This window comes from Camelus bactrianus, chromosome 5 (genome assembly GCF_048773025.1).
Source record: "Camelus bactrianus isolate YW-2024 breed Bactrian camel chromosome 5, ASM4877302v1, whole genome shotgun sequence".
In the NCBI taxonomy this organism is placed as follows: domain Eukaryota; kingdom Metazoa; phylum Chordata; class Mammalia; order Artiodactyla; family Camelidae; genus Camelus; species Camelus bactrianus.
In genome coordinates, this window is record NC_133543.1 from 31,502,932 (window position 1) to 31,527,405 (window position 24,474).

Here is a 24,474-nt window from a genome sequence, read left to right on the forward strand (position 1 = left end):
GTGGTCTGTTTGAGGCCAATAATCATATCACCATTGTAATGAGTGGCAAATCCTATGTAATTTACACATTAAAAGGAGGCTGAGATGCATGGAAAAACTCAGCCCCCATTTGTCTAATGAAATTAAAGCTCTTAGCCAAATACTGGTGCTGAAAAGAGATGTTTGGGAAGGGCTCTCCCGGGCTCTCTCGCCCTGCCTCTGAAGAAGAGGGTGAGTGTTCTTTATTCATGATCCCGCCTCTACCTAAATCACTCCCACAATTGGACCTCTAAACCAAGGGGCCCCGTCTGGGAGCATGATTTACGCAGAGCTGACGCCAGGCGGGGCTTACAAAGGCATTATGACTAGTTATTTTCAATGACAATTGAAGGGAAAAAGAAAGCAGCAAAGATGTTCTGTGACTTGGCAGGCAAAGCACTAAATGGCCCAGCCTCCTCCCCAAACGGCGCAAAAGAAAGTTTGGAGCCTTACCGGATAAAGCAATTATCTTAAAATATTTTTCTTACTCAGTGGTAACTGGACATTATCATAAAACAAGTGCGAAGGACAGTGCACTTGGAGCAACTGCACTGAGCGTAAGCTCTGGAGTGCAACACTGGTCCCATGACAAGGCGGGAAGAGGTGTCTGGTTCCTCCATTCGATGATGGTCCAAATTCCGTATGAGTTCCTCATGACTTTGAAACTCTCCCTTAAGTCTGGGACCCAGCCAGGTTGATGCGAGATAAAACAAAACAAGCCAAACATAATTGGGACTCAGTCTGAAAGTCAAGAATCTACCATCATGAAGCTAGTTAGTCTGTGGGATGCTCTGGTTTGGTCCATGAATGGTAAATACAAGGAAATGCTGTGGAATGTTTGGGTCTCAGAATATGAGTGGAGGCGTCAAGGCAATAATCTATGGAGGAACAGCCAGAGTATATAGGGAAACAACTAATAGCCTTTATCCTTGGCTTAAGAACTTCTCCAAGGCAAATGCATTTGAAAAAAAGGAGGAAGTGCTCACACACACGTTCACATCCACAACCCTGAACCAGAAAAAGAGTGTGTTGAGAAGAGTCGTTCTCCATTTTGTTTACCCTGCGTAAAACTTTCATAGTCTAGACACTGATTCCGACCTGACTTCCTACCACTCTCCCCCACTCACTGTTTGCTAGCCACATCTTTCCTTCTCTTCTTCAGTCACATCAAATGCACTTCTGTTCCAAGACACTCTCTGCCTGTAATATTCCTCCCCAAGATCCTCATGCAGCTAGCTCTTTCCCAGCCAAGGAGATTTTTGTGAGTTCTAAGCACGTTAGATCAAATACATCAAAATATAGTCACTTTAAATGGAATTTACAGAAAATGAGAACAGCTGAGTTGCAGTTGACTAGTTACAATAGACATTTTGTACGCATTTAAATACATAATGTTGATTTTAATTCTGCCATATTCTTTTCATAAATGAATGCTGATGATATTGTCCAGGTCTAAAATCCTTTCATGGGCCCTTAAGAAACTCCTAGCCAAAGGCACGATGCCTACAGTAACTAGTGAGAAGAATTGTTCTGCTCTCACCATTCAGGCCGAAGCCTCATCACTTACTCAGAAGAGGTGATTTCTAACTGCCCTTTCCGAAAAAGCCACCCACTCCATGCTGAATGTCTCTCTACCATGCATTGTACTTTTTAAATTCTGAAGTTATCCTGTGCTGAATGTTTACCATCAGTTTCCTCCTCCTTGAATATGAATTTAATGACATCAGAGACACAAATGCCAGCTCACATTACACTGTCCGGCCTAGAATAGTGCCTGGCACATAGTAGGTACTCCATGACTATCTACTGAATGAGTAAATGAATGACTATGAGACTGAATGAATTCACACATCCTAGGTTAATTCTATAATAATACTGAGTTAATATGATGATACTGATTTAAATTTGCATTTAAATATATATTGCATTTAAACGTATAGGGCTCATAACTAAACTGTGGAGATTTCAACAGTACAATTCAAGATGCCACTTTCAAAAGTGTCTGGGGTTGTAGGGTGGGAGGTGGGGCAGTGGCTCAGTTTTAAGTTTGAAATACAAACAAAAAATCTTCCAGCAGGAGAGCTGTACCTGGATGGAATTTTGGTTCTCAAGGAGAGGAGAGAGATGACAGAGTGAACATGCCCCAGCTCTCAGGGTAGGTGGGCAGAAAACACAGCAGGAACCTAAATTTGCAGAGACTATTAAAATGAAGCAAAACTTCCCATTAAAATAGATGTTTAAAGTCTTGGCACATAAAGTCTGTAGTTTCAGTAAGTGCACTAACAAGATCTAAGCTAAATAACAAAAACTTTTAAGTAAATATTGGACATTTTGGTACAGACTGTGGGACAGAGAGTGTGGAACTCACTCATGAACTCCAGACCCCAAAAATGTGTTAACAGAATGATCAGGCCTTCAGGAAGAAAACTGGAAGACAGGTGTCATTGCCCATGGTGGTGGTAAGTTACATACAAGTCCCATTACGGAGAGTAAGTTTTACTCATCTTTGTCAAACCACTTTGTTTTGTAGCATCTCTGGCTAAACAACATCTCCTGGTGTTGTAATAGACATATACCAGGGCCAGATGAATCTTACGAAGTTGTCTGAGTTATAATTCTGGAATCCAAGAGTAGACAAAGCCAGCCGGTGCATAATCCTGACTTAAATAGTTTATGCGTTGTGTGTTAGCTATCTCACTTGATTTTCTCCGCAATTTCGGTACATAGGTAAGAAATGTATTGTCCCTGTTTTATGGTGAAGAAGCAGATGCTCAGAGAGGTTAGATGCCTGTTTCAGCTGAGATAGGCTAGGATTATGCTACAGTAACAAGCAATTGCAAAAGAACTAGACACAGCTTGTTTCTCCATCAAAGTCACCCATGGGTTGAGTACCTCTCCCTGGCAACTTTTCTCTTTACAGTGGCTCTCGTTTCCAGGTAGTTTCCACTTTGTGAATTTACCACCTCAACATGAGAATGCCTTATAGGCTGGGAAGAAGAGAACCAGAGAGCTACATAGGAGTGTCATTGATGTCACCCAGAAGTAACACACACAATTTCTACATATAACTCATTGGCCAGAACTAGTCATACAATCCCACTTAAATGCAAGGTTGCTGGGAAGTATAGCTTTCCAAGTTCTTAAGAAAGAGGAATTTGAAATGGAATTTGTCTCTGTCACAATGTCCAAGCTCAAACAGTAAATAAAATGAAAGAGCTAAGATTTGGCCCAGAGCTGGTACATTTTCCATGACTCTGCTTAAGCTAGCAGATAAGGATTACACTTTTTTCTGTTTGTATTTTCAAGACCCAACATATACATGACATATGGAGATGCTCAAAATGGTTCTTATAATAGAAGGAAGGAAGAAAGGAAGGAAGGAAAGAGGGAAAAAGGGAGGAAGTACAGAAGATCTTTATTACTTCTTAACTTCATAATTGATTGATTCTTTGATGGATAGCAAAGGACAGATATAATATAGTCATTAATTTCCATCCTTACAATGTCTTTTGACAGCATTAAAATGAAAAGTAAAAGTATAGAGACCAACATAGCCATCTTCAAGGTTTTTGCTCCCCGCACACTGCAAATATCTTCATCTATGAAAGGAAGTGTGGAGGGGGGTGGGAATTAAAAAAAAAAAAAGATTAAGAAAAGAGAAAAAAAGATTACATGACTCTCATAAGGAGGAAATAGAGGCAAAAAGGAATTTATCTGGAATGTAAATTAGTGTGTACAATATGCTTTGAGTTCTCTGGCAGAGAGATGACATGCAAAGTAAATGCTACAGCAAAATTATTTCATAATCAGAGTACTGCATTTCTTCCTTGTTACACAATTTACAGCACAATCAGGATTATGCTTTTACACAGCCCTTACAGGAAAGCCAAGACATGGGCAAGCAGAAATAAATTAAGTATCTGCCATTGATTGTCACGGACAGCACCATCTTGTTGAGCTAATATTTTATTAGTGTGCTATAGCTTGGATGATGATGGTCTTTTTATTGTTTTTGTGGTAACTCTTTATTTTAAGTATCTTATCATTATGAATTCATTTAGTATTGATTGCAATAGCACTGATCATAAAGAATTAATATGACATTACCATGAATGTCATATGCACTTATATAAGAGTTCGGCTGTAATTCAAAATTAATTAATATGGTAAAATATTATTGCTTTTGCAATTTTGCAGCCTTTTTTTCATGTAGCTAAGGTTTTTTTTTTTTTTTTTTCATCAGGTAGAACCTAGCAGAGAATCTACCTGAGGCATTCTTCTTTGGAGAGCAATTTCATTTAGTGATAAATGAGAAATCTTCCTTAAAAAAAAAAAATCCTCGTTTCTTAAAGCACTTGCTATTCCAGCCCCAGAATTCAGGGTTATTGAAAGAGTAAAGCCGTAAAGAATCCTAGAGGAAACACTCATGTCTGCTGGGCGTTCCTACTTGCCTGGCACAGCTGCGCTGAGCAGCGTAACTGGGAGCTTACCTGTCTTCAGTATCTTCTGTCTCTCACCACGGATGATCTGTTCCCGTCAGACTGAAAGGCCCCCAGCAAAGGAACTCCATTTACTTATAATGATATTGAAAGACCAGAAGGTACAATTCAGGACACCCTTCTAGCAAGTTGAGATTGTTGAACGTAGATATTAGTGGGAATCCAGTGAAGTTCAGGGTCCAAATCAAGCAGTACGTGTCTGGAATGCCTGTCTGTGGCCTTCAGTTAAAATCCACTCCACTGCCTTCTGCTGCTGCCACTGCTGTTCTGAACACAGCTCTGGTGGCACGTGTAGACCTCTTGGGGCGTCATGTGAGATGACTGACCTTACACATATCCAGGCTACAATGGCATTTAAGGACGGCTACTAAAAGGCAACAATGTCTTAAAAGAATCTCCTTTCTCCACCTGCTCCGTGTTGAGAAAAATCTTTGAGGCATCTCATTATCCCTATTAAAATGTAAATATTATTTAGACCCAATAGAATAATCCATTTATCCATCAGGGATTCATCATTAGGGAATCCAACACATAGAATCACTCCAAGTAAATGAAATATTGGAGTTTCAATGGCGACGCAGGCTCTGAGGAACCATCTGGAGCCAGGAGGCTGCCCAGGATGTAGATGTAAGTGGGAGGCCACTAAGGTGGGCCCTGGAATCCCAGGGGCCATAGAAGTGGATGAGAAGAGGAGAGGAGCGCATAGAACTAAAATGGAATCTTGAAGACAAATTCTGGCTAAGGATGGTACAAGAGCAGCCAAAGAAGGCAGGCTAGAGACCAGCGTGGGTGGCTCAGCTCAGGAAGAGTCAGCAGAGAGCAGCTGGGTGCTAGGAAACTCACAGAGCCCTGGCAACAGCTGAGGGCTCTCTGTTCTCAGTGGAGATACCAACCAAAACTGAAATTAGAATAAGGTAGGTTGGCAGCAAAAGCTGACCTGGAGCTGGGTATAGACCTATGCCCCAAAGGACTTACCAACTAGGCAGGCAGGAAGAGCCCTGGTCAGAGCCCCAGGCCAGGGCAGCAGAGACAGACAAGGTAAAGCTGCTGGTGGCATCCTGCAAATGAGGAAACCTGTTTGGAAGTGACCTAAAGATGCCAGACATAAAGAGACTGGTCCCAGAGGGATCAGGGATTTCAGAGATATTCTGGTCAATTTTTTTCTTAGGATTCCTAAATCTGCTTTACTAAGAGCACCTTTAGTGATATGAACAGTTACTTTCCTCTGCTCAAATACAAAGCACATGTAGCTTTCAAAGGGACCATTTGAGGAATCACAGACTGAGAGGAAAAGCCAGTTTCAGACCATCCTCCCAGCTACCATCCCTCCCAGGACAAACTTGCCCTTTTTCTCACTTCCACTGTGTTTTCTCTTGAGGAAACTGTAAAAATAGAAAGAAGCCACAACTTTCACTGGCCTAATCCTTTCTTCCAGTTGTGTAGAAATGTAATTCTCCCCCTAGTCTTAGGTAGTAAATACCAGAAGTTTTTTAGTTGGTATCACAACAGACAAAGATGGTTCTGCTCCTTTTGTCTGATACCGAAAAGGTATGTAAAAATCTCTTCTTATTTTCCTCAGTACTGATATTTCCTTTGTGTGCATTAATAATACATCGCAAATCACATGGCAGCCACCGAACGGAAAATTCTGATGTCCTGAATTTGCCTGTCCCACAAAGGTTTCAGGAAAAGGGAAGGCTGAAGCGAACTCAAGTAATCTGGTTCTTCATGTCTTAAATTCGCATGTTCTTTGATTACAGGTGTTTCAGGGTCTCTTCAGTGGCAGTGATGCTTCATGGGTGGATAAACACAAAGTCCAGCACCTCAAAGAGCCTATGCTGGCGTATGAACTCACCTTAAAAATTAGCAGACAATGCCATGGAGCAAAGAGGGTGTGCTTTATTTGTGCTATGGGAAGCAATAATGGAGATTTACAGTTCTTCAATATAGCATAGGATTTCCCAGAATGCTGACTCACGGAACCACTTGGAGGTTTATTGATGGAGTGCTGTATTGAAAACACAGGTTTATTAATAAATAGCTTCAGGAGCATCTGAGAGGCAAAAGGAGGTAGCAAATGACACAGTGGCACGAAGAACAGGGAGACCGTGTGAAAAAGCATGTGGCTTGGGAAATGTGACCGGGAGATTAACTGCAGGGATCAACTTAGAAACTTAAGCAAGCAGGGAAAACGTTCCAGTGGAATCCACGCTAAAGGGAGTCTTTTCCTTCTGTTTGCAGGTTTTAATAGCCACAAATGTCTCCTAGCATTTCCCTCCCTTAAGAAGACAATATCAGCGTGCTGGCATCGATTTCTTAAAATTATACTGGCAAAAGATAAACAAAGCTCAAGATATAGAAATATATTTTACACTGGAAAAAAAAAAGGCAAAAAAAAAAAAAAAAAAACAACCCACTGAAACCAAATCCTCATATTTCTTGGCTCACAGTAGCAGGCTGACTAGTTACCCAAAATGAGCTTACTGCAAAATCACTCTGTTCTCACCACAGGCACAATTTACCAACTGGGTGCAGCAGACACCGGGTTGGCTCCTGAACTCCTCTCCTCCAATTAAGCTGCACAACCTGTTACCATTTTGCCAATGGACTCTATTTACTTAGGTTCCGCAGAACTTGCCAAGTGCTCACTCTGTGGAATTCCCAGCAAAGAGAAAGGAACAATTGGGGGAAATTTTTGTTAACATCCTTTCTTTTAACTTTCCATAGCAGAGGGGGATGCATCAACGTGGAGCAGATGTGCTGAGACCAAATGCTCTCTTCCTCATGATTACAGTTGGTTATACCTGTGGATAGGCAAGCTAATTCCACTGCAAATGTGCAAGAGAGGGTAGTACTAACGTACAATGTGTGGTCCTGGAGGCTTTGTTCCCATGTAATAGGGTGCTTCATTTCACAAGACCTGGCACGTTGAGAAGAAAACCGAAGCAAAACAGCAGTTGGAGTCGTGGGCTCTCTCTGCATGGCTTAGAGAGTGCCCTAGTTCTCAGCGATGTTGACATAAATATCCCGGAATTTCTTATTTAGAGTTGGAAAGTAATGATTCTTTCCACTTAATGTGCTCAGCGACTCTGCACCCTATTGTTTTCCACCATTTGAAAATGCCCGGGGATGTCATTATAACTACATGTTATCAATATTAAACCTTTACAAACAGTTGACTAAACGAGCTGTTATTATCTTTGTTTCTGAAAATACTGTACCTTTTTACTTCATTTATCAGTAACTAGGTGTAGTCGATTGCACTCTGGTATTGATTACAATATCTATGCCCGTCACCGACTACCTTTCCTCAAGGTCACCATAAGGTCAGGTTATGATCAATATGAATTGACTGTCTGCAAACAAATTTATGTAGCTGACATAATTGCAAGTAATACCTTTTTCAAATTAAGGTGGACCATTTTATGAAGCATATGTGTTTGAAACATTGATGGTAACACCCTATCCGACTCTGCATAATGAACCAGTCTCACCATAATTTACAAGTCCTCTTTGTATAACTGAAAGCTGCAGAAGCTCCCCGATAACCATTTCTAAGTAACACCTGCAGAGTTTCCAGCTTCGGGTTTAGTGTGGATGCTAATTATGTTTTCTAAGCAATGGTATTTTCTACGCAGCCCCCATGTGCATTGTGATTTCCCATTTTCAAGTCTCATTTCTATCACTGTTATTTTGAAGTTTGGTGGGATATTTAGTCATCCTAATCAGAGGACCATGTTTGATATTGATAAAATCAACTTTCTTAAGTAGAAACAGCATTATCAAAATGCAGAATGGATTCCAATGCCATCTCCGTACCACGGGCCCCTCACACTGCGGGGAGACGCACTTGTGATCAGCCTGCTAGCCACTGGATGTCACTGACGCTTACATAAATGGAGCTTAAGGGGCATTTATCTGACTGTAAAAATCATGACTTCAGTAGAAAGCAGTTTAGCTAGAAACATTTCACTCAGGCAATTTCTAATTTCAGAAAAATAGGCTCATAAAGCTCACAAAGGCGATACCCAACTTCAAGCGTGATTAGTTTCAGTTGTTTGTTTCAGCTTTAACTGGGATATGAATAAACAGCAAGTTTTGGGGGTGCATGCCATTTTTGACAGCAGCTGCCATTCTGCTTTTAAAGGAACACTACCCAATAGGGTTTGTGACATCCTAAAATACTTACCAGCAAGTCCAAATCATATAAGGATGACTTAGGAAATCTTTTTAATTCTACAATTATTGGGGGGGGGGTTGTTTGTTTGTTTAACACAATGTCTTGCATTTAACTGTTTTCCTGAGAACATTCTTATTTTTTTAATTATTCTTATTCTAAAACTTAAATGGACTTCTTTTGGTATAAATAACTTGGATTCAGATTTTAAACAAGAAGTCGGACTTTATAAAGCATAATTAATGATGACAAGTGTCAGAAAAACATCATTGAATGTATTATAAAATGGCTTCTACCATAAAATTTATTCTCAGATCAGATTATGGCAGAGGAGTGTAATTTATCTTGCCTGTTTCATGACTTCTCTTTCTAGGACATATCAGGGAAACCAATCAGATCTATCCATAGATGGTCTACAGTGTAAATATGAAAAGATGCAATAGATTGGAAAGTTCTAACACAATGAGGATTTATCTTTTGTCTTGAATATAGACACAAAGCAAATGTAGGCTGTGAGTGGCTTGGAGAAAGGCACTATATAAGAGCAAAGAATTATGACAAATGACATTGCAAGAGACATGCTGCCATCCCAGAGCTTGAGCCATTTGAGAAGCTATTTTGAATTAATAACGCATGCCATCGTGATTACATTTGCTTAGCAGAAACATTTTAAGAAATAACAGCCTGCAAGAGGAAACTGAAACAATAGTTCTCTATCTATATACAACATATAATTGCCATTTTTCTTCAGAGAGAAAAGGTTCAAAATCCATAGTAACTAATGTCTAAGTTCTTTTTTTTAAAGTGACTATATATTTGTATATGCAGCAAAGCAAATTTAATATCCCTTCCCCCCCCAAAAAATATTATAGTACTGAAAATATAAATTCATAAGGACTAGCTCACGGACTGGTAGCTCACATTGCTAGAGCTGAAGCTGGGGTGGGGGAAAAGCAGAGTAACTAAAATCCAATCAACTTTTTGTACCATCAGTGCAGTGAAGGCTAAAGCAGCAATGCGTGCTCAATCCCACCTGATTGTCAACACCACTTCCCCCTAAAATCTTGAAAATATGTGAAGATATACTTATGTGCATTTGAGCAATATTGCTAATGTGATTAAAAGCAAAACACTCTCTCTTTGGAGCCCAAGCAAGAATGTCTCAAATTGCTCATAATTCAGGTAGCCAGGAGCACCTGGAATCATATCTTTAGGCAATTTGGTGCTTGGAAAATGGCAGAAAGATAAGACTGTAAGGAGTTCCCTCACTCTCTCTTAGACTATGTTTCCACCTTAAATAAATTAAAGCATGCAGTCGCAGTAGGTAAGGTGGTCAATGCAATTAAATTCAAAACCTGAATGTATTGAACTTTCTGCAATTATACATGGGTCATCTCTGGACAATATGTTGGCCATCTGGTAGCATCTGTGCCGTTCCCTCTAATAGAGTTCCTGCTGTGGCTCGAGGCCATGGCAGGCAGTGCTAAGCAGGTCACATGTTGTGTCTTTCAGCCATATTTAGGTCACAATTTGGGATGGGAGGAGGCAGGAATCTCTTCTTGCACAAAGGCAATAAAAATGAATAATCCCTTGTAGGTATCTTGTGTTTTGTTAAATAAATAAGGGTAGATTTTCACTTCGGTTCCATGTGTCATCCCAAGTTGTAGCAAAAATACGACAAAATATTACATGCTGAAGGCTAAACATTTGTCTCTAAGTTTCCTTTTCTAGCACACACACATAAATGGGTCTTTCTAAGTAATGGTATATTTGGGTTTTTTTGTTTTGTTTTGTGTTTTGTTTTTTTACTAAAGGGAAAGATGGGAGGGGGAATTCAAAATCTGTTAATTAGTCTTATACAATGGGAGAGAATGCAGAATACTCTAGAATGCTGGGTATATTCCAGAAAAGTTTTTTAGGGGTGAGAAATGATAGAAAACTTGCATATGCTTGTCTTTCAAATAGCAGGCATTGCAAAACACATACGCTTATATTTTAGCTATTGAATGTGTACATCTTATTAGTGGACTGACAAAATGTTAAAACTGACATGGACATTGTTTTAAATGTGTACAAAAACTTTCAGCAACCCTGAGAAACAAAATGCTTTTTTCCAAAGAAAAATAATTCTGGATATGAGACTATGAAATAACAAGTTCTATTAAATATGAAGTTTAATATCAGTATAAAGTTTCCACCTGGCATGTTTACTGATCGTGCCCCCAAAAACAATGATAACAGGCACATTTTAAAAGTGTGAACCTTACATGTATTATCCAAGTTCACTTGATATGGATTTTAAAATGCAATATGGACAAGAGTCAAGTCCAGCATAAGCAATTCCAGTTTGACATCAATTAGTGAGTAGCTTTTACTCTTATAGACACATTTATAATGGAAAGGAGTGCATTTAGACTTTAAGGTCCTGCCAACTAATCAATTTGATGAACTAATTGATAATAAATGTTAATTGACAACTAACAGCAGTCAATTAATTGCATTTCAAATGCAGCTCCAGGAAGCTGAGTTGAACATTATTCTACCTCAAGCTACTGGAATAATAGCTCAGCAATGACTTTGCAACAGGCTATAAAGGTCAAAATGGGCTAGCCTTTTCCTTATTTGGAGATCAGGGATCCCAGGGCCTAGGTTTACAAAAACAACAGCAGCCCAGGCCCAAAGATCCCCTTCCTGCCCCAGTGCTGAGTCTTTTTCTCTGAGACAGTTTGCTGGCTTCATAAAGGTCTCCTGTGGCATTCCCTTTGGGTTGCAATGTGGAAAGCCAGTACTCAACTCCAAAGAAGTAGTTGATTCTGCCAGTTCTATAATCTGTCTCTTTGACGGAGCCACTTAACTTGAAGCTAAACTTAGATACGAGGATGGTTCTGTTTAGTTACTTGTCTTTGTAGCAGGAAAAGATCTGCCCCATTTTCTGGGTTCTGATAATTAAAGAGAGTCAAAGGACAAGTGAGATGGCCAACTGGTACAATTCAGTCCTGAAAAATGTCTGTAACATTCAAATGTTCTTCATTTTAGTCAGTTGATAACATACGAAAAACCCCACAGGGTAAACTGAAAGCTACGCCTGTATTCTCAAAATGAAACTCATCAGCGTGTGTCATAAAGGTCTCACTGGCCTTTTGGATTCCAGGGCTTTTGCCCTTTCTCTTCTCTTTACCTAGAATGTTCTTTCCCATATGGTCTGGTGGATCATGCCTTTACTTCATTCAGACCTCTGCTCACACGTCACCTCCTCGGAGAGGGCCACCCTGGCCATTTTACCCCAAACCTACACACACTCCTGTGTTCACTTTCTGTTCTCTTATTTGCTGTCTTTTTCTTCACAGCTCCTACCTCTTCCTGGCATCACGTATGTTCTTGTTTATTTATCAGCAGTCTCCCTCATCTAAATGTAAGCTCCATGGGAGTGGAACTTGGAACCACTTATTGTATATTCCTAGTGCCAAACTAGTGCTCATAGTGGGTCCTCTGTGCTGTTTATTGAATGAGTGAAACCTTTCTGGAAATTATCCGTCCAAGTGAACTGCTATGATCTCATCACCTCGGGCTCCAGGCAGACATCTAAGAAGGGTAGCATGGGGGAATGGAAAGGAAACTGGACCAGAAGAGAAGAGAACCAACTCCATCCTTGGCTGCATGAGCCGTGTCACTCTGGGAAAATAACCCCGCCTTACTGGAACTCAGTTTCCTCCTTACAAAACAAGGGGCTTTGACAAGATGATTTGTTAAGGTTCCTTCTCATTTTGATTTCTCTCATTTTGTTATTTAATTTGTCCTATTTGAAAGAAAACAATTCTCCATTGTTCTTTTCTGGCTATGTTCTCTTTTGGAAAAAAATAATAGTACAATAGAATCATGTGTGTTTCATAAAAATTGTTACCTCAGAAGGCTTTATGGAGTTAGAAAATGTCACTATAAAGTTAAATAAATGGCAGCCAAGGGAGACATGAGTGGGGAAGACAGGGAGAGGCTAGAGATTTTAAATGAAATTTCAAGTGAGACGTGAGATTTGAAGAGACAGCTGGAGCAAAGAAGTCCCTCTGACAGGGACGAGGAAAATTGGGGGTCCAAGGACGGATGGGGAAAATACAAAGGTCAACTGGACAGAAATTGGGTAACTTTTTAAAAATTTGGACTTCAAGCAATACAGTGTAATAGAGTGGTTTAATTTTAAGAAAAGGGAAACAACCATAATTCTGGAAGAGACGGTGAAATGATCCCCTGAGGACGTGCGGGGCTGAACTACGTGGTGATGTGAGTGGTGTGAACGACAACCCCACACCCTCAGACAACTGTGAGCTCCTCGGGCGCATCACAGGATAAATAAATGTAGCTGGAATCAAAGCTTCTGGCCAGGATGACATGGATTTTTACATCCTTGTTGTTCTGTCTTGGACCAGATCCAAGCCAAACTCCCTAAACCCCTAACATGCTGACCAGAAAAACTCAATATTTTCCCCAAAAAAGGTTAATCAAAGTGCTCAAACTTACCTTGTTTAAATGGCAGTTGGTTGGGTTCTTCTCAGGTTGTTTGGTTTTTTTTTTAAATTAGTTATCTTTTACCTGCTTTGGTCTGATGTTTTGTTTTTGAGAGGGAAAAAAAAATTATGAGAGAAACTGGTATAGTGACCTAAAGTCACTCTTTCATCTTCCTTTTAAATGTTGAAATGATACGCAGATACCCTGGGGTAAGGTGGGAAATCCTATTCCACACGGGGTAGAGTCATAAACTCTTACGGAATGTCATTGTCACAGGCGAATTCAGATATTATTTCAATAAACTCCTTTGAGCAACATAATCTATGAGTTTATTAAAAGACCCTCAGGTTTATTTGATGGACTATAAATAATCTATATGTTCTTTCAAACAAAAAATTCAAATGGCAGAGCAAAGGAATTAAGCTTTCCCCTCAAGTTACATTAGAAATGGAACTGTTTGCTGCCAATGCAGCCTCCTGATACGGTGCAGAGGCTGGATCCCTTCCTAATGCAGCTCAGGTTGAACAACAACTGCATCTGGATTTCCCAAGGCCTCTGAATGAGTTCTAGGTGAACCAGGGTTCAGAAACACAGCTAAGTGGAGGCTATTTCTTCCCACCTTGTCAAAGGGAGCAAATGAATTTCACTTGCTGGATGTGCCTCCGTGGCACTCTCCACTACCTTCCCAAATTCCCCTTGCTACTGAACTCCTTGGGTTTTCTTCCAGCCAGTACTGCAGCGCTGCAGCCCCCTGGACCCCAGCCCTGGCTACCTCCTTCCCTCTCTCAGTCTCCATGCCCTCCCCTCTGTTTCCTCCCTTGCACCGACCTTTAAATTCTAGCAAATTGAATAATGACAAATAGAATGTACTAATCTCCTTTTCCACTCAAATGCAATCTTTTTCATCCTTGTGGGGGCATATTTTATGTATTCCAAGACACTTAAACATGCTTCCTCCAAATCTGAGATCTCATTCCAAAGCGGGTCCCCAATTCAGAGATGATGCTACCTCAAAAATGTTCTCTGATGGGATAAGTTTTTTGAAAACAGGAATCTGACTTTCTTGTCTTTGCATTTAGCACCTAGCTTAGACCATGTTTCACCTTAACACAGAGTGAAGCAAATGAATGAGTAAACTGAAGGGGTGTTTGGGTGTAATTTGAGTGTAAAAACAGAACATAAAAACATTAATTTGGAGGTAGCATCAGAATATAAATCAATTAATAAAAATTTTAAAATGCATTCAAAAAGTGAAGTATGACAATGAAGAAAATACTTGGAGCTAGAAGGCAAGATGTCTTTGGGGAAGAGGGATGACATGTGGCAAAAACTGACCCAAGTCAACTCTGTTAGAAAAGTGGACGGTGTAGCAGAGAAGGCAAATGTTGAAGTAGATATCCAACCCAGAGTGTCAAATAAAAGGAATGCAAACAGGGCGCCATTATAAAAATATTAACTTTGAAAATAGTATAATTGCACAACAAAAGAAAGATCTAGACCTACTTTTCCCCAAAATTGTTTGTCCTTTTCTGATCAGAATCCCATGCAGTTACTACTGACACATCCTCATTCATCAGTAGTCAATGGGCCTGATTTTAAAGTAACTCTTCCCAACAGCAGTAGAATAGAATTCTTGGGGCAGAATAGAATATTCTAAAGAATAAAGCTAACTAAAAGTCAACTTCTGAAAAATCAGAGTTGAACGTTGGTGAATATAAATTCACCAGCGTTGAAAGGTGTCTGCATTGGCGTGTTATATGCATGCCCACTTACATGTACAGAATGGCTCCACTGTCTTCCCACATTTGGTGCTTTGCTATTATTACTCATCACAAGTATAGTTTATAGAAGCTCTGATTCCTATTGTCCACCTGTTATTTTCCACATTATTTGATTTAATTAAATAAAATATTCTATATTTGATTAACATTTCTTATAAAACTACCAATATCAACAGACCAATACTTGTTGGAGGAAATCTCAAATATCAATCTGTCTTGAAGGAATTACTTAATTATAAGGCCAATTTTTAGATGAGATCGATCTGGACCCACCAAATGATGACAAAAGGGGACACTCAAAATAATCATTTAAAAGATACTTGCATTTAAAAAGTCTCAACATATTGTCTATTACAATGGAGAAAATAGTAAGTGTACAGTGGATACTTAACTGAGTGAGCAAGGTTAACATCACCAGTAAGGGGTCTATCAACACTCAGCACCTCTGAACAGGATGACAGAGGACACAATGTCACTTCTGCAGTATTCTTCCAAAAATGCATAACCTCAGTTTCATCACTGCAGAACATCAGTCAAATCCAAATTGAGAGACATTCTACGAGATAACTGCCCACTCAAAATATTTTAAAAAATGTCAACATCATAAAATACAAGTACAGATGGAGGTATTATCACAGGAGGAAAAAACTTGACACAACAGTTAAATATTACGTAGGATTCTAGATTGGATCATGGGACAGATAAAGGACATTAGTGGAAAAACTGGTGACAATTCAAATACAGGCTGTGAGTTTAGAAAAAGTTGTACTCATCTTAGTTTCCTAGCTTTGATAATTATACCATGGTTATGTAAGTTGGAGGAAGCTGAGTGAGAAGTTTATGTGAACTCTCTCTTATTTTTGTTTTTATAAAGAATATAAAGCCTAATGCAGGTTATCTTGCATGAATGTTTTAAATGTGGAAGTTTTGTATAAGCAACGATTAAGAAGGCACACACAAAAAAAGAATGAATGTGACCAAGAATTTTAGAGCCTCCTGAATTTGCTAAGAATTACTTAGCTTGGGGTTATTAAATTCTGTCAATAAATATTTATTGCCAGTCTCCATCTCAACTGGGAGAAAAAGAAAGAAATATAATTACTGTGACAGGTTTTGGAAGAAAGTTGGAGCACTTCTCTCTTTTCAGAGCTTTAATGGGAAACCCTCCTTCCACGGCAGTTTGAGAAATTAACTTTCTGACACCAGTTTGGATGTTTACTCCCTGTGCCCAGAGCAGTGAGTGGCAAACCATGGGTGTTCTGTAAATGTCTCTTGAGTAGAGGAAGTTGTGGATATTTTCAAAATAACTTCTGAATTTTTTGTCTTTTATATATCTATGAATTCATTGGGACATATCTATATACCACTCCAATCTTCACCACTCCCTAGCCCTAAATAAAAAATATCCCCTTCACTAGTTACAGGTTATGAGCTAGTCTCCAAAACTAATATACGAGCCTTTTCAGGAATATTACAAATTATCCCCATAACTCCATTCTATTCATGAGAAAAGCATACAGCAAATCCCCACTGAGGCACCTTCTACAAAGTACCTGCGCAATCCTCCTTGAAACTGTCAAGGTCATCAAAAACAAGGAAAAGTCTAAGAAGCTCTAAGAGCCAAGAGGAAAATCTGAAAAACTGCAACAGCCAAGAGGAGCTGAAGAAGACATGATGACCAAATACAATGTGCTGTTCTGGACGGGATCCAGAGAAAAAGGACACTAGGAAAAAACTGAGCAAATCTGAATAAACTATGGAGTTTAATCGACAATAGTGTATCAATGTTGTTTCGTTATTGAAAACAAACATGCCATATCAGTGACAGATGTTAGTCACAGGGGAAAAGTGGGTACGACCTGTACGGGTACTTTCTGCGTGACCTTTGCAGGTTTTTTTTTTTTTTTTGGTAAATCTAAAACTATTCTTTTAAAAAGTTTACTTTTAAAAATTCAATGTAAATAAAATTTTTATTTTATTTTATTTTAGGGGGAGGTAATTAGACATTCACCTATTTATTTAACGGAGGTACTGGGGCTTGAACACAGGACCTCTTGCATGCTAGGCATGCACTCTTCCAGTGAGCTATACCTTCCCGGGTAAATAAAATATTTTTAAATAATCCATTTTATAGAAATGCTTTAAAAATATGTCACATTTCTCTGCTTTCATAGACAGCAATTGCAAGCATAATTCAAACTTTTCTTTAAATCTGGAGTACATTACGAACATTGGTTTTATCCCTTGTGATAATGCAATGATTATTTCTTCCTGTCTGACAGCCTGAAAGCAGTGTGCATTTCTACTGCATGTGCCTACTTTTAGCGAAGTCTCCCTGTTAATATATGCAAAGCATTTAGAATGGTGCCTGGGATATAGAAAGTTTCCAGGAATGTTAATATTGTATGAAGATAACTGTCACTCACCTACTGTAAGCAGATCATAGCCTTGGATTTCCTAGTAGCAATGATGAATGAGTTGTAGTCCACTCATTTGTGTTTACCTGGGTGCTGTGGTGACCAAATGTGGACATTATGACGTGGTCCATCAAGGCAAAGAAGTAGGTCTTTGCAAATGGAAGAATGAAACGAGATGATTCAGCAGGCAATTAAACTTCTGTTTTAGGTCCCATTGGCTCCATCAAGCAAGCATGGGGACTCACAAGTAGCCCTCCCTCACACCACCACGTACACACACCATCTTCTCTCTCTCGAAACTCTGACTTGCCCCCATCTCCCAGATGAAAAGTGGACCAAGGACACTACAGAAAACGGACCCCAAGATGCAAAGTATCCAAGTGAGCTGGCAGGTTGTTTGGGAAGGTGACTCTCTAAAGTCTCTCTCCAGCTTTCAAAGGCTTCATGACTGAAAACCCTTGAGTCGGCAGCATGCAGGAAGCCGTGGATCAGCAGTTCAGGTCATTCTCAGGCAACACTGAATTGGAAAAAATCCTTGCCAGGCCCTGGTAGCAACCCCCTGCCTGGCTCAGCTCCTGCCAATCAAAAATGAGGCAGGCACCCTGCCTCCCCTTCTGGCAGGCGGCCAGAGGAGGGTGCTCTGCTGTTAGGCGAATGCCCTCCAGGAAGAGAGGGGAACCGACCAGCGGGGATCTTCTTTACTTTACATCTTCCTTCAAACCTGCAAGTGGAGCCCTTGTGGTGTTTCTCCTTCTCTGTCTCATCCTGTCACTCTCTAGTCTTTGAACAATAGAGGCAACAATGGTCTTGTCTAAATGATTTCACAGGCTATTATTCAGACACTCAACTTTTAACATTTCAATTCTGTCATTCTGTTTCCACACAAAAGGTGCACTTCTACAGTATAATGTTCTCAGAATTATGTCAATGAGCAGTAATGGCTTTTAACATTAAGTTGATCATTAACAACTACATCATCTAAGGCATAATCAGTACTTCAGCCTTTTGTGTGATTATGACACTACAGAATTTGAAACTAATAGGAGGATGCACTCATAACAACATAGAACAATATTTACGCAGTTATAAAAAGTTAGGGAAAAGCAAACAGTCTGAAACAGTAAAATGAATAAAAATACAAAGATATTTTATTTACAAAAGGTGAGTTTCTAAAGGAGAAAAGAACAGTCTCCCAATAGTAACATTTCTTTGTTCATAAAGGTTTCTAATATTGTATCTAAACATTCTGTGTAAGGGTAGTTCCAGGGGAGTTTTCTAAGAAGGAGATAATCCAAAACTTGTATTTTTAAAACAGTGAATAAAGTAGAAAGAGGATTCTATGCTTTAAAGATTACTGTTATTTTCACAAATTTTCAAGCTATTTGGCAAAGAATGTTGAACCAATCATCCTGGGCATCGTTTTTAAAGTTGTCTTGCTCTTCCCCTCCCACCTCTCACATGACAAATCATGCAGGGAAGGATTGTGGATATTCACCTACAATTCAATGTGCAACCATGCAGCATTCATGATAGCGTTCAAGACACAGGAGAACAATCATGGTGGTGACACCAAGTTCTGGAGTCTGGAGAGAAGCCCAAGTCTAAATGGACCGATGTCTTACATAGGATTTTGGATCTTGATTAGTACCTATTATTGTAACAGATTCCTCATCAAGGAATCAAGCCAATGTCTAGAATCATAAAGAGTGACATGCATATGCTATTCCTAGCCACTGATGAAGTAATCAAATTTCTAGAAACCTATCCTTTAAGAAATTCCTAAATCCAGCAATAAGTTAGCCACACAAATAAGTTAATTACAGCATTATTTGTAACAGTGAATATCAAACCAACCTAACTATGCAAAGAGAGGGATGGTTAAGAAACCAATGGCTACATTTTTATTTTCACACATGATTTAAGGAGGCTTAGCCATTTCTTGTGGTGTTTACAAAAAAATTAATAAAGAACATACTTATACAATTAAATTTAAAAAGAAAAATACAAAATACACTCTGTGTGTGTGTGTGTGTGTAAAGCACTGTGCACAGGAAAACAGCTAGGGGTGGGGGTTGCTGGGAGAAGAAAACGTACCAAGTAAATAGTGCGGTTTTCTTGGGCAGTGGTTTCTCCTCCTCCTCCTTGTCCTCCTCTTCCCGCGTCTTCCTTCTTCTCTGTACTTTTCTATATTTCCAAATTTTCTTCAAAGAGAAGCCATTATTTTCCCATTTAAAACAGGATGCATATTTAAATCTGTTGTTTATTTGTCCTTATTGGAAGATACTGAACCAAATACATCTAACAAGAACAACGTGCAACAATCATGATTTTCCTTCTTCCAAACATTGACAGACAGTCCTTTGATTTGAAAATACAGAAACTGTGTGTGAAATACATCTGTCATTTGGGTGACTTCCTCTTGGTCCCAAAACGTCCTTTCTCTGATTGGCCCCATCCACACTGATAAACCAATATCGTTCCCAAGGGTACCTCCCTGTGCCCAGAGAGATTTGCTTCAGCTCATGCTCATTTCAGTTCACACTTACCTTTTCTGAGCCTGTCTCAGAAAAACATTAGTGCAAGAGGTGTATTTAGGGAAAGAAAGCAGAAAATTTTGAGGGCAAGTGGAAGGTTTTTATTGTGTCATTCCAGGAAGGAGAAAAACATTGAAGAGAATGGATGTACTCTCATTGTGGGGAGGGAATTTGACATGACAGGTGGAGGTGCGAGAAGGCATATGGGCAAGAGGGGACTGTTCGGCACGCACTCACTGCTACAGTCAGAGAGTTCTACTTGTGACCTTTGCATGTGTCTCATTCTGTCAGTCTGCCTTTCCAAACACCTTATATATTATTTCTCCCTCCTAAGATACTCTCTCTTACCCTGTCTGTTCTTACTCGAGCCCTGCCTCTATCTTTCTTTCACACTAAGCCCATTTAAAAATAATTATATATGAGCTTGATATATCTAAAGATATTTATATCTTACTTAAAATACTGTGTTTGATCACAAATCACTCTTCTAAAATGTTCCAACTAAAAACCACTCCAACTCTGTAATTTTTCTTACTTTTTCCCTTCCACGACTATACAATGAAAAAATACTGATGTACAGAAGCATTACACCAAAATCGTATTAATCAAATATAGTTCAGGTTCATTCTCTTGAATATCTTCTCCAAAATTTCAAAGATATAGGAAAATGTTGTGAACCATAAAACACGGGGAGAGTGATTTTAGTTATATGACTACTTCTGAAGTTCTAAGAATTTGTTTTACGAATGCACATTTAACTCTGTTGTTCTTTTCTGATTTTCAATCAGTATTTCCTTAAAATACTTAGAACAAAGCTTAGGTTTATTGTTGATATGTAGAAAGAATAAATATACTGAGAAAATTCAAGAACAAATCAACCCAGAATCTATGGGCAGCCAGCCTAGCAGAACGCCAGTCACTGAGCAGGAACCAGTAGTTTCTTTGTGCAAAATCAGCTTTACTTCAGATCAGTTTAATTACTTTCAAAGACAGAAGGGAAGGACATGTACACAAACAAATTACCCCCAACGTTAGCAGCTTCAAACAATAATAAATATTTATTGCATCACCAAGTTTTTGTGGGTCAGGGTTCAGGAGCAACTTAGATGGGTGATTCAAGCTTGAGCTCTCTCATGAGGTCTCAGTCAAAATAATGACTTGGATTGCAATCGTCTGAAGGCCTGATGGAGGCTGGATGATCCATTTGCAAAGTGGTTCACTCATATGGCTGGCAAGTGGGTACTGGCTTTTGCTAAGGGGACTCAGTTCCTTTCCTTGAGGGCTTCTCCAGAAGGCTGCTCACCATGGGGGCTAGCTCTCCCCAAAGAAAGTAAAGCAAGAGAACAAGGCCAAAGCCACAGTCATTTACATGGCCTAGCCTGGGAAATCACAGACCATCCTTTGCACTGTGTCATATTGTTTACATAGGATCAGCCCTACCCAGTGTGGAGGGGGACTCTCCAAGGGCATGATAACAAAAAGCAAAGATTTGTGGGGGGTCATCTTTCATCTTGTCATTGCTCATGACACCTTTCTTGGAGATGTGGAGTTGTTCTTTGACCAGTTTGAATCTAAACTGGCCTGTGACTGTTTTGACCGATTGATTACAATGCAAATGATGCTATGCCAGTTCCAAGTTGAGTCTTTTAAAGAGACTGAAAGTTTTTATTTCCTGACTTTTGAAGCCCTGAGCCATTGTATAAGATCAGGTTACCCTGCTGAAAAAATAACCACATATACAGTATGTTGAGGTATCAGGCATGTGTGCAAAAAAAGACCATCTTGGCTGACTATTCGAATGACTCCAGGATGTGCCTCCATAGGACTAAAACCCCATGAGAAACTCTAAGTTAAAATCACCAGCTGAGTCTACCAACTCATAGAACTATGAGACATTACAATAAATTTGTGTCTTTAGCCACTAAATTTTGAAATTGTTTGTTATGCAATGACAGAAAACCAGGACAAAATTTATGCACGTTTCTGTTATTCATTCTTGGTATTTTATATAAACCTTTGCATTACAGCATAAGTTCCATGATGGCGGGGAACAGTACCTGGATGACTACAATGGCCTCCTAACTGGTTTTTTGCATCACTCTTGCCCTCAACCTACTAGTCTCCAAATAGCAAACAGAGTGACCACCATTGTAACTTGTATCAAAGTCTTTCCTAACCCACAGGTTAGTCTATGTTTGAATTATGTATTATGCTTACAGGCTGTACATCTCTTTTGTAACGCTTATTGCACTGTATTTTTAATCATAATTTGTGTGATCACGTTTTTAATATTTTTCTCCCTCACTGGGTACTAATCTTTAACAGGCAAGATGCACAGATATACTACCTATTGGTCTAGCCCCAGTCAAGAAGAGTGCTTAGTACATAGTAGGTATTCAATAAACATTCTTTAAATGAGTAACTTCTCAAAATATCTTTTATGTTTCAACTGATTTTGTAATAGAAATTTATTTCCTAGTGCTTTTAGTTTGCATCTTTTGGCTATTTTCAGTTGTAAAAAATAAAAAAAAATAAATAAAAAACAAAAAACAATTAATGTTTTAGCTAATTTTCCACAGGCTTCTAGAAAGAGGTCATGAAAATAGTTTCCTGAAACATGACATATACTCGTATTTTCCTCTCTTCAACTTGGAATTCTCTTAAGAAAAGCAGAGATCTGGCCACTCTTTATTGAGGACAGGTCTTTGGACTCTATCTTGCTCATCAAAGTGAAATAAAAAATAATTCTCCCACTTCCTTTCCCCAAGTCTCATTTTACTTTCTATAGAATTTTTAAATGATTTTCTACATTTTTCTGTTGCATATTTATATTTGTTAACTTATTTAGAAGAATAAAAGATTCTCCTACTCTTTCCTCCAGCCATGTTGGAAAGCATAAAGCCTTGGTTAATATAATTATCCCAATCCTAGAAAATCAAAATCACTACCAAAAACTCTTCTACATTAATGAAAAAATGGAGCCAGGCAGACTGTTCGGTAAAGCATATGTTAATAAAGCACAGAAGTGGTTAAACACAAGGACATTTCCCTATATAGGAGACCAAAGGCCCAGATATTCAATAACAAAAATTTTAGCCATATGTGTACTTATGTAGAACAGATTATTAACTATGATCCTCTGTAAATATAAGAAATGAATTACAATAAATCTGAATAATTTTAAATTATTTTTTGAAATCACAGCCATTAAGCAGTGGTGATCATTCAGTAGAAATATTCATCAAGATACATGTATGACAGAAATATCAAATTCATTTTGCAATGTCAAATGGAGGCAAATTCTGCAAATGCTTATATTCAAAAACATTTTCAGGGTAATTACATTTTTTTGGACAACATTTTCAGCATTCTTTTTTTTTTTTTCCTTACATATGTTTCTAAATCTGTGTTTGGAATCCAAATTTTAAATTTAATTACAAGCAGAAGAATATGCCTACTTAACATCCAATTTAGTCCTAAATTACCCTTAAATTCATAGAGACTCATGGAAGTTTAGGGTTGGAAGTTTCCTAAAGTTTATCTAACCCAGTGGTTTTTTAGATGAATGCACAGCAGAGTCACCTAAGGGCTTATATCAAAATACACATGTCTGGGTTCCACCCTCTGAGTTTTTGAATCAGTGAGTCTGGGAAGAGGGGGAGGGGGGAAGGCCTGAGAAGTGCTTTTACAACTAGTTCCCGGATCATCTTTGTGTGTGTGTGTGTGTGTGTGTGAATTTTTTTTTTTTAATTGACTTCCAGATCATCTTAATGTTACAGGTCCAGGGACCTCACTTTGAGGATCATTGATCTAACCCATTCCTTAAATTTTACAGATAAAGAAATAAAGGCCCAGAAAACCTGCAAGATTAATCCAATGATTCTGCCACCGTCACTGGCAAAAATGTCAGGAAAAGGCAAGACCAGAAGGAAGCTTTTCCATGTCCAGGTAGAATGTTCCTTTGATTCTACTTCCCATCCTGAGGTCTATTCAGTATCATATGAGGTGTTGATTAACAAGCTATAGAAAAAATAAGTCACAGCTGAGGAATAGGGAAGGCAATGTAAACATCCTCTCTCCCAGTTGACAAAATTAAAGACATGCAGGACCGCACCAAAAATTGTATGATTCAGGTATTTCTTTGAGGCCACTACTCCCCTTTTGAAGTTCGTTTCCCTCTAAACATCTAAGGACTTACTTTGCATTCTTACACTGCAACGTCTTTGTTGATAACTTTTCAGTAATTCCATTAAAGCAAATCACAGGGTTGTCAAATCTTCAAGGATCAGAAGATCATGAGTTGACAAGTAGCAGATGCACAGAAAGAAGTTTTAAATAACGTGCATTCATTCCCCATGTGGAGCAAAGTAGAATACCTATTACTCCATGATAGTAGAAACCAGCCAGGGAAGTAACAAAGAATGGAGTTATGCCATCATAGTTCCCGTTTCTCCTACTTTTATTCAGGGAAGAATCAAAGAATTCAGAAGAAAGAAAACTCTTAGACTTTCCAACAAGCTGTTTCTGTTTAAGGACAGAAGTTTCTGT

General features: G+C 38.9%; 1 long non-coding RNA gene across 1 annotated transcript in view; it reads left to right on the forward strand.

The window, feature by feature from the left end:
• LOC123613740 (uncharacterized) overlaps positions 1-24,141 on the forward strand; it is a 38,072-nt gene extending 13,931 nt beyond the window's left edge. The window contains exons 2-3 of the long non-coding RNA XR_006721178.2: positions 21,954-22,109; positions 23,762-24,141. This is a non-coding gene — a long non-coding RNA (uncharacterized LOC123613740). The remainder of the gene's footprint in view (positions 1-21,953; positions 22,110-23,761) is intronic.
• The last annotated feature ends 333 nt before the right edge of the window (positions 24,142-24,474 follow it).